Source organism: Pelobates fuscus, chromosome 5, assembly GCF_036172605.1.
Source record: "Pelobates fuscus isolate aPelFus1 chromosome 5, aPelFus1.pri, whole genome shotgun sequence".
NCBI classification, from domain to species: Eukaryota; Metazoa; Chordata; class Amphibia; order Anura; family Pelobatidae; genus Pelobates; species Pelobates fuscus.
In genome coordinates, this window is record NC_086321.1 from 24,046,826 (window position 1) to 24,056,180 (window position 9,355).

A 9,355-nucleotide genomic window follows, 5' to 3' on the forward strand; every position below is an offset into this window, starting at 1 on the left:
TGCTAGGTGGCCCCTGTTACCCCGGGGACGGGGGGAAAGGGGGGTGATAATCAAAGGAGCTCTATGTGAGTTGCTTTAGGGTGCCCATGACTGCAGGTGCTAGTGTTGGCATTCCATAACAAAAACAAAAAAAACAAAAGAAGAAAGAAAACATGAACAAGAACAAACTGTTAACGACATGGTTGGTTTGCAAGTTCAGTAAATGCAGCAAGTGGTGCTGTTGGGGTATGGCGGTTGGTAAACCTGGTGATTTCGGAGCCGCCTCAGGTCTTGGCTGCTGGTTTGGTTGCTGTCTCTGCGCCTCTGGGGACGAATGGGACCACTGTCGCGGGGTTCCAGGTGGAGCCGTGAGCCGGCGTAGCGTTGGACACCGGTGGGAGATGAGGGGTCATAGGGATATCCAGTGTCGGTAGCAGTTCATTTGCCCCTTGCAAGTCTCGGACGGTGTAGGCTGCAGTCCCATGGTTGATAAGCAGTGCGCGCGAACCTCTCCAGTGGTAGATAATTTCATGCTGGCGTAGGAGAGCTGTGAAAGGTTGGAGTGTACGTCGCCATGCCAGAGTGGACCCTGACAGATCCGCATAGAAGGAAAGCTGCATGTTTTCGAACAGATATGGTGAGTGGTTTTGTGTGGCTTGCATTACCGCCCGCTTGTCTCCGTGGTTTTGAAAACGGACTATAAGGTCCCGTGGGGCCGTTGTTGGGGCCTTGGCTGCTCGTGGCAAGCAAAACATATGTTCTATGGGCACCTGCCTGGCTTGCTTGGGAGGTAGGAGCGATTGCATCAGTCTCCTCAGTGTGTGGGAGAGCTCAGTCTCCAGTATGTCTTCTCCGATTCCTCGGATTTTAATGTTCCGGTTGCGGCTCTGATCCTCTAGCGTTGCTATACGCTGCTCATAGGTAAGGTGCTGTTGTGTGAGGGCTTGGACCGTTTGCTGCAAGCGTTGTGTATGTTGCTTGGTGCCCTGGGAGTCTGCTTCCAATGTGCCTAGGCGGCCTGTCAGGCAATGCAGGTCCGTGCGCAGTTGGGCCATGTCGGCCTGTATCGTTAGCTGGAGCTCTGCCAGGAGGCCTTTCATGACCGAGATGGTCACCGGTGATAAGTCGGGTCTCGGAGGTGACTGGCGGGGTGGTATCCCCGTATGTGGAGTCGCCATTTCTGCCTCTGCGGTGAAATCGTCGGATACTTCCGAGCTGTAACCATCGTACGCGGCCATGTTTGGGCCTTGGGCGCCGAGTGCATGTTTCTACATGTCACCTATACTTTGGTGTTGCCGCGGGTTGTCGGGCTTCGGTTTCTTGGTTTTACAACCCATGTCGTTAGCGGCAGTCTGTGGGTCAATTTAATGCCTCGTTTGTTCAGCTGGGTCCTCGTTATCGGGCCCAAAGTGCTGTTTTGCTGGAGAGCTCGCTTGGCGTGCGGCCATTCAGGTCGGTTGCTTCGGTTTCATTCCTTTTAACTAGTTCCAACTCTATCCTTAAATTCATTGTATCACAGCCGTATGTTATTATTTATTTTTATTAGCATTTAAACTTACTAAAGAATATTTTTGAGTAATTATTTTGTAAGTTTTTTTTTTTTTTTTTATGTAAGGCTAATAAATCCTAAAATTGTAATTCGTGTAGTCAGTAAACACAGTTGTAGTAAATCTGGAAATTAACCGTGAATTGAAGTTAGAACTCAGCGTCACATTAGACACCATGTTTGGAGATTTCTGCTCACACATGTTTCGTAGACTAAATAGGAATGATTCTTAAATGAAAAAGGGGGAAAATTAAAGTATTTAAAAAAAATAGAATCCGGGGCCTCCTATTCCCCTATTAGCTAGGGAGAGCTAGGCAGTAATACACCATTTATGATCTGACACCATGGACAGTGATGTGACTGTTACTAAACAAGTAGCTGTCCATCTGTTTCTTTCCCCATACTCTGGGCTGTACTCATAATAATAAAAACCATAGAGGATCACCTCCATCCACTCAAACATAAGTAGATGAGAGGTTAATAAGTAATAATGGGGGTCCCAGTTTACTTCTTTTTCAGGAGTGCCCCCCTCCCTCCATATAGTACATGAGTGGCATGTTGATTAAAGTTGTGTCGCTTCACATAAATACCCCCAACACAAATAGTGTATTGTGCTAGGGGTTGCGACAAACAATGGAAAATAAATCCTTCAAAAGACCACTATATCTTAATACACAGAGTGTTTAACGCATAGAATCTGCCGTTGCTGCATTGCAAATGTAAACAGTGCCATTTATGAGAAATGCAGTTTCCAGACAGACAGCCTCTAGAGGCTTTGTACTGAAATAGATTCAACAGTTGAATTGCTTTGCTGTCTGGTGTTAGAATGTAAATTATTCTGACACCAGGCGCTTTATGTGTGCAATGATTCTCTATGACTGATCACCTCACCATGATTGCGGGCACGTGAGCCATATGTCGTAATGCCAAGCTCTATAGGAGAAGGCAGATTGATTAACCTTGTTTTTGAAGTAGGGAATGGAAAATAAGGAGAAAGAAGGGCAAGTGGTAGATGCAGCAGAAGAGAACATTCTGTTCAGATAGTGTGGATGTTTACATGTCTGATGTAGAAATATTTCTGTTATATTCAAATAATCAATTTATGAATTTCCCTACCGAGGTGGCAATTATACCATATTTGGAAGAAAATCTACTTGTAATTATTTTGATTTGTGATATAGTTCTTTGCAAGCAGCAACAAAAATCCTGTATGTGACACATATACACAACAGAGCCGAAGGTTCTCCTGTCTTCTATATCCCATGAGTCCTCATTTTTATTCAGGACAAGACACAGGAGAATATATATATATATATATATATATGTTTTCAGTAGTCTGTCTAGCTGAAGACTGCAGTCGTGTTGGATGTAGCACTACCCAGTGACTATAACATCATGAAGAGGGAACATGAGAAGATGTACAAATGCCAACAAAGACATTAGTAGTCCTAGTTGTGATAGGAGCACTCTGGGCTGTGACTCCCAAGTTGGAGGAGTGGCTTCAACAGATTCCAGGTGGGGCATCTGAGATCGCTGTCCAGAAGAGTGCTGTATATAGGGTGAGATAGAGGCAAAAAATACCTACAAAATTCAAAGTATAAATAAAGAAAATTAGACCCGTGCTGCAGATACTCCACACTGAAGTCCCAACAGTGTATATACAACCAAAAAACAAACATGAGTCCTGCGCATCCAGTATAGGTGTGCACACCCAGGTGCTACCATAATTTATTTGAGGACAAAGTTAAAGCAGCAAACGTTTCGAGCAGCAGCCCTTTCTCAATGCTAATGTCCTACAGTATATGCAAGATAACAACAATATATACAAAAAATAGTGCTTACATAACCCAAAAGTGCCACCCCAGTTAATCAAATATAGAAGCAGGATCAGATGTGCAGTACATTTCCATTACGCTGGCATGTTTGATGATTCCAGTCACTTCCTGGATCGGCATAAATGTGCGTGATGATTAGGTAGGTCTTTGGCAGCAATTTCATCAAGTATAACTTCGGATAATCCTTTTTGAAAAGCAGCAATTAATTTGTTGTTAGTCCAGTCTACCTCAGATGCCAAGGTACGAAATTCTATGGCATAATCCGAGATAGACTGGTTCCCTTGTTTGATATGCATTAGGGCAGTGGAGGTGTCTTCCTCTCTGCCTAATGGTTTAAACATCAATTTGAATTCCTTCAGGAATTCCTGGTAACAATGAGCGATACTCCTATTACTTTCCCACAATGGATTAGCCCAGGTTAAGGCCTTACCTTTAAGTTGGTTCATCAGATACCCAATCTTAGCTCTATCTGAATGAAATGAACCAGGTGAGGCCTCAAAGTGGTACTCAATCTGATTGAGAAATCCCCTACATTCCTGGATGTTACCAGAAAAATGCTTGGGTAGGAGATAAGGAGATTGTAGGTGCCTTATATACTATAGGTGGAGGTACATTAGGCAGTGGTGACATAATTGGAGAAGCCTCAGGTTGTAAATGAGCCGTCCTAGTAAGGAGCAGGCTAAGAGCCTGGGCAAATTTATCCATACGGTGATCATTCTCCTCTAGCTTTCTCTCACAAGCTGCTATGTGCTGACACAATTCTACATGATCTATGGCCATGTCGTAATGCCAGGATTACAAGTTGATCCAGCACGCAGTACTGTGTCACACCTAGGGCTAAGTATAATGTATAAAGAGAGAAGGCGTATACCGCGCTTATAGTATTAGAAATAAAATATACAAAGATACATACATATGTTCTTGAGTATTTCAATTAGTCGTGACCTCAAAGGGAAATACAAATAGAAAAATAATAGCGCAATACAGCAAATATATTTATAGAAATAAATGATAAGAAACTAAGTACAGTCCACTCACATGAAGTAGAGCTATAACAGAGCTCTACTGTAAAAGCGCTTGGACGGTACAATCCCCGTCTTGGGATTCGTGGTGGTTGCCGCAGATGTATTCAAAGGTGCCAAATATGGAGTTGGTATAAAAAGAAAAAATAGCAGCAATATGGTGAAGTAAGTCCAAGTGGTAGAATAAAATAGTAAAAAGTAATGTACTTACACTTTCTAGAGCATGTAACCTGCTCTAGTGTGAACAGCTTAGGTGGTATGATCCCCACCAAGGATATGCAGGATACCAGGAAATGAAGATAATAAAAAAGTAACTTAAAAGTATACTTTAATGTAAACAGACTAAACAATGAATATTAAAATATAGATATAAAATATAATATATAGAATATAGTCCCACTTAACGCGTTTCGCCTGATAGGCTTCTTCAGAAGAGACTTCTGAAGAAGCCTATCAGGCGAAACGCGTTAAGTGGGACTATATTCTATATATTATATTTTATATCTATATTTTAATATTCATTGTTTAGTCTGTTTACATTAAAGTATACTTTTAAGTTACTTTTTTATTATCTTCATTTCCTGGTATCCTGCATATCCTTGGTGGGGATCATACCACCTAAGCTGTTCACACTAGAGCAGGTTACATGCTCTAGAAAGTGTAAGTACATTACTTTTTACTATTTTATTCTACCACTTGGACTTACTTCACCATATTGCTGCTATTTTTTCTTTTTATACCAACTCCATATTTGGCACCTTTGAATACATCTGCGGCAACCACCACGAATCCCAAGACGGGGATTGTACCGTCCAAGCGCTTTTACAGTAGAGCTCTGTTATAGCTCTACTTCATGTGAGTGGACTGTACTTAGTTTCTTATCATTTATTTCTATAAATATATTTGCTGTATTGCGCTATTATTTTTCTATTTGTATTTCCCTTTGAGGTCACGACTAATTGAAATACTCAAGAACATATGTATGTATCTTTGTATATTTTATTTCTAATACTATAAGCGCGGTATACGCCTTCTCTCTTTCTACTATTTCACTTACAAGGTTGGGGAATCCTTGTCCTGTATACTGCTGCCTGGTTTCTATAGTGAGCGCCTATTACCCTTTTTCTTTTGTGACTAAGTATAATGTATAACCGGACCTTAGAATGGCCGGACTTAATGTCTCCAAGAATAGTCAAAATACTAGCCGAGGTCAGGGACACAAAATCAGACACAAAGATAAGGGAAATCCAAAAGTCAAGGATACCAGATATCAGGGAAGTCATAACAAAGACAAAGTCAAATACCAGAAAATCAAGATCAGGAACACACTCTTGGATAACCATAGGCATGAAACCACAACAGGGCAATGAGCAAGAGGAGAGTTGGGTTTAAATACCCCTCCTGTGGATCCGATTGGCTGTACCCGGCCTTTGACCCCAAAGGCAATTACCAGGTTTACATATGCTTGATTGCTGCTCAGCACAAAACCCTCCAGTGGATTTGATTGGCCATGAACGGCCTTTGACCCCAAAAGTAATAACCAGGTTTCCATGAGCATGATTGCTGCTCGGCACAACTTTTCCTGTCAGGACAGTAAATGCCATTAACCACATTTTTATGTGCGGATGAATTCGTGACACTTACCTAAACTATAGGCTGTCTCTCCCCTCCCCCATCCCTCACTTACCTCATCTGTAGGCTGCCCCCCCCATCCCTCACTTACCTGATCTCTAGGCTGTCTCTTCCACACCCCTCACTTACCTGATATATAGGCTGTCTCTCCCCCCCATCCCTCACTTACCTGATCTCTAGGCTGTCTCTCCCCCCATCCCTCACTTACCTGATCTGTAGGCTGCCCCTCATACCTCACTTACCTGATCTGTAGGCTGTCTCTGCAGTCTAGGAGCTGCTGGTTGCATGTGCTGCTCCCCTGTGGAATCAGTCAGAGAGAAGCAGGGATAAGATGTAGCTTCCTATCCCTGTTTCTCTCCACACACAGCGCCACCTACTGGCTGGCGCCAGTATTGCACTGTAGTGTTACTCTCACATGAAAAAGAGCAGAACAAGCTAAAAAATCCAGGGGGGGGGGGGGCAAGTGCCCCTCCTTGCCCCATCCTGCCCATGGATCCTTGCATATAGAAGTTATACGTATAGAAAGGAGGGTCCTTCCAAGTCCTTCTAGCTGGTTCTTATAATTTGTTCCTGTCCACCATACAACAAGTATAATAATATTATATTATTTATACAAATTTGAGTGCAGATTCTTATCCTGTTTTATACTTTATTATAGTGTGTTAACCCTTGCAGAGTGAGTTAATTAAAATCCAGCACCTTCTCTCTTTCTCTATATTTTCAGAATGCAGTTTACTATATGTTGTATATTATATCTAGCCTTCTAGGATTTAAGGCTGTACTTTGTGAGATCTGTAACTTAATTTGTAACTTCTGTATTATCTCATGCTGTTCTAAATATGCACTGTTTGGCATTTGTCGCTGTATGAGAGAACCTCATGAGTTAGGGCTTTCTGTTACTCTACTCCACCTCCTTCGTATGCTCTCCAGATGTAGGGTCTGATCCACCATAGGTTGCACTCTTGTTTCATGTTTTACCTTGTTCTTTTTGTTTACCATCATGCTATGTACTACTACTACTTAGCTACCCATGTACTCATGTTGGTTTCTAATACTTTTTGAGTGTCTGGTAGCTGGTGGGTACAAGCATTCTTTAGGCTTTTGTCCCTGTTTTCCAGATTATTGTGATCCACTTAGGGTTGGTTGCTATACTGTGTAGATCCGTTTCAAGTAAATTTTTAGAGTGGGATTCCTGGTATCCCTTGCCTTACCCTTGCCTTCTATAATTATTCTATTTTCTTCTCCCGTTTCTCTTTCCTCTTTCTTGTTTCTTTCTTCTCCCTTTCTTTCTCTCTCGGGGGAAAATCTCTCTCACCTTTTTTCAGGAGACCCATTTCCACATAGTGAGGACCCTACATTTTTCTGATAGACATTTCCCCCTATTGTTTTTTTTTTTACCATAACCCAAAAGCATGAATGAAAGGGATGGCCATTCTGTTTTCCCTTTGTGCTCTCTGCTGAGCTTGCGGATCCAGAAGGCAGTTGTTTTTTACTGAAGAGGGCTATGTATTAGGCTACCTATACTTTTGCAAATTTGTACTCTCTGAATAGGGGTCAGAAATTCTTTCTGTGAGCAGAACTGAGAACGTTTGAGGTCTTCTCTAATGGTACCTTGGTGTTGGGAGGTGATTCTAACTTACTGCTAGATTAAAAAGTAGATATATAGACATCATATAATAGGTACTCAAAAGGTAAATAGCCACAAAGATAATGCCGCTAGGACATTCTATTCCACTGAAGTAGTGTACTAAAATATCAAAACATAATATTAAAAAATAACATTTAACTTACTGATGTACCTGTTTGTGCTCAGTTGACATTTGAGCATGTTTTATATAATGGGCAGGTTTTTCTGTTAAATAATAAAAAAAAATAGCACATTTCATTGAATGAAAGCCATAAAATTAAGGTAATTTGCTCATCCACTGTAAGTGTAGTCTTGTGTTCCATAATTACTGGTTATGTGTACCCATTATCATTAAGTAGATAGACTAGATACATAGAGAAATATGTATTATGACACTGATAAGCTCTTTGCATTGTAAAGTAATTTCATTTTCTTTGATAGGGAAACAATGTTCAACAATCTCAAAAGTTTAGTAGCGTAAGTTCTTTAATATCCCAGTGTTTCAGACACTACACTTACACTGAACAAAATTATAAGCACAACACTGTTTTTGACCCCATTTTTCATGAGTTGAACTCAAAGATCTAAGAATTTTTCTATGTACACAAAAGGCCTATTTCTCTCAAATATTGTTCACAAATCTGTCTAAATCTGTGTTAGTGAGCACTTCTCCTTTGCCGAGATAATCCATCCACCTCACAGGTGTGGCATATCAAGATGCTGATTAGACAGCATGATAATAATTTTGTTCAGTATGTATATTCTACAAATTATAAACAATATAAACACCAAGCTATAGTGTTCTATTTATTCATTGTGCTACATAAACCAACTTTATTCAAATTCTCTGTAATCCTCAGAATTTTCAGAACTGCAGCCCATTCTGTCTTTAAACGCGCTCCATCAGTAGGTCACCAGGGAGTGAATTACACAGCTGCGATATATTAGTACATTGATTTAGATTTGGCACCTCGCTTTTCAATGGCGCATGGTTTGTCATTGCAGAGATGCGTTTGGTGCCAAAATAAAAAAAATATATAAAAAGGAGCATCAAGCTGAATTATAACACCTGCTATGTGGAGGCAAAGTTCCCGGCTCTTCATGGATTTAAAAATGCATGAAAATTACTGGTAGTATTTCCAAGCTCAGTTATATGATAATTGTTCATTAAAAAATAGATGCAGAACTCTTGTAAAGTAACTTTAAGTTCATTGTCACATACTGTGTTGGTACTGAAGTCTCTTATAAGACAAACAAAATATTTAAAATGTGTATCCTATTTAACACAAATTGTTACATCTGTACACTTTATGCAGGATCATGCAGGGGTCTCTATACAGTGTTTTTTTTTTGTCCCCTGGGTATTACTTTGGGGTGTTTTATATAAAATATGTCTGGATGTATCTATGCTAATATTTTATACTCAATTGAAACAATATTAGTATCTAGCAGTGCAACATGAATTTGGGACTAAATAAAAAGAAGATCCAGACTACATAAAACACAGATCACTATAAAAATACGAAAATGTTACCTGTAAAGTTCTTGAAGTTATCCCGTAAACAGGCAGCTATCGCAAAAGATCACCAGCCAGGATCGTATTATTCTTGTGTAACGAGCTTTTCAAACCCCATAAATTCCTGTTCATCATCAATTTATGCGATCATGTATTTTAAGCTTGTTTGGGTAGTGCCTTCTTAACCTCTTTTTATCT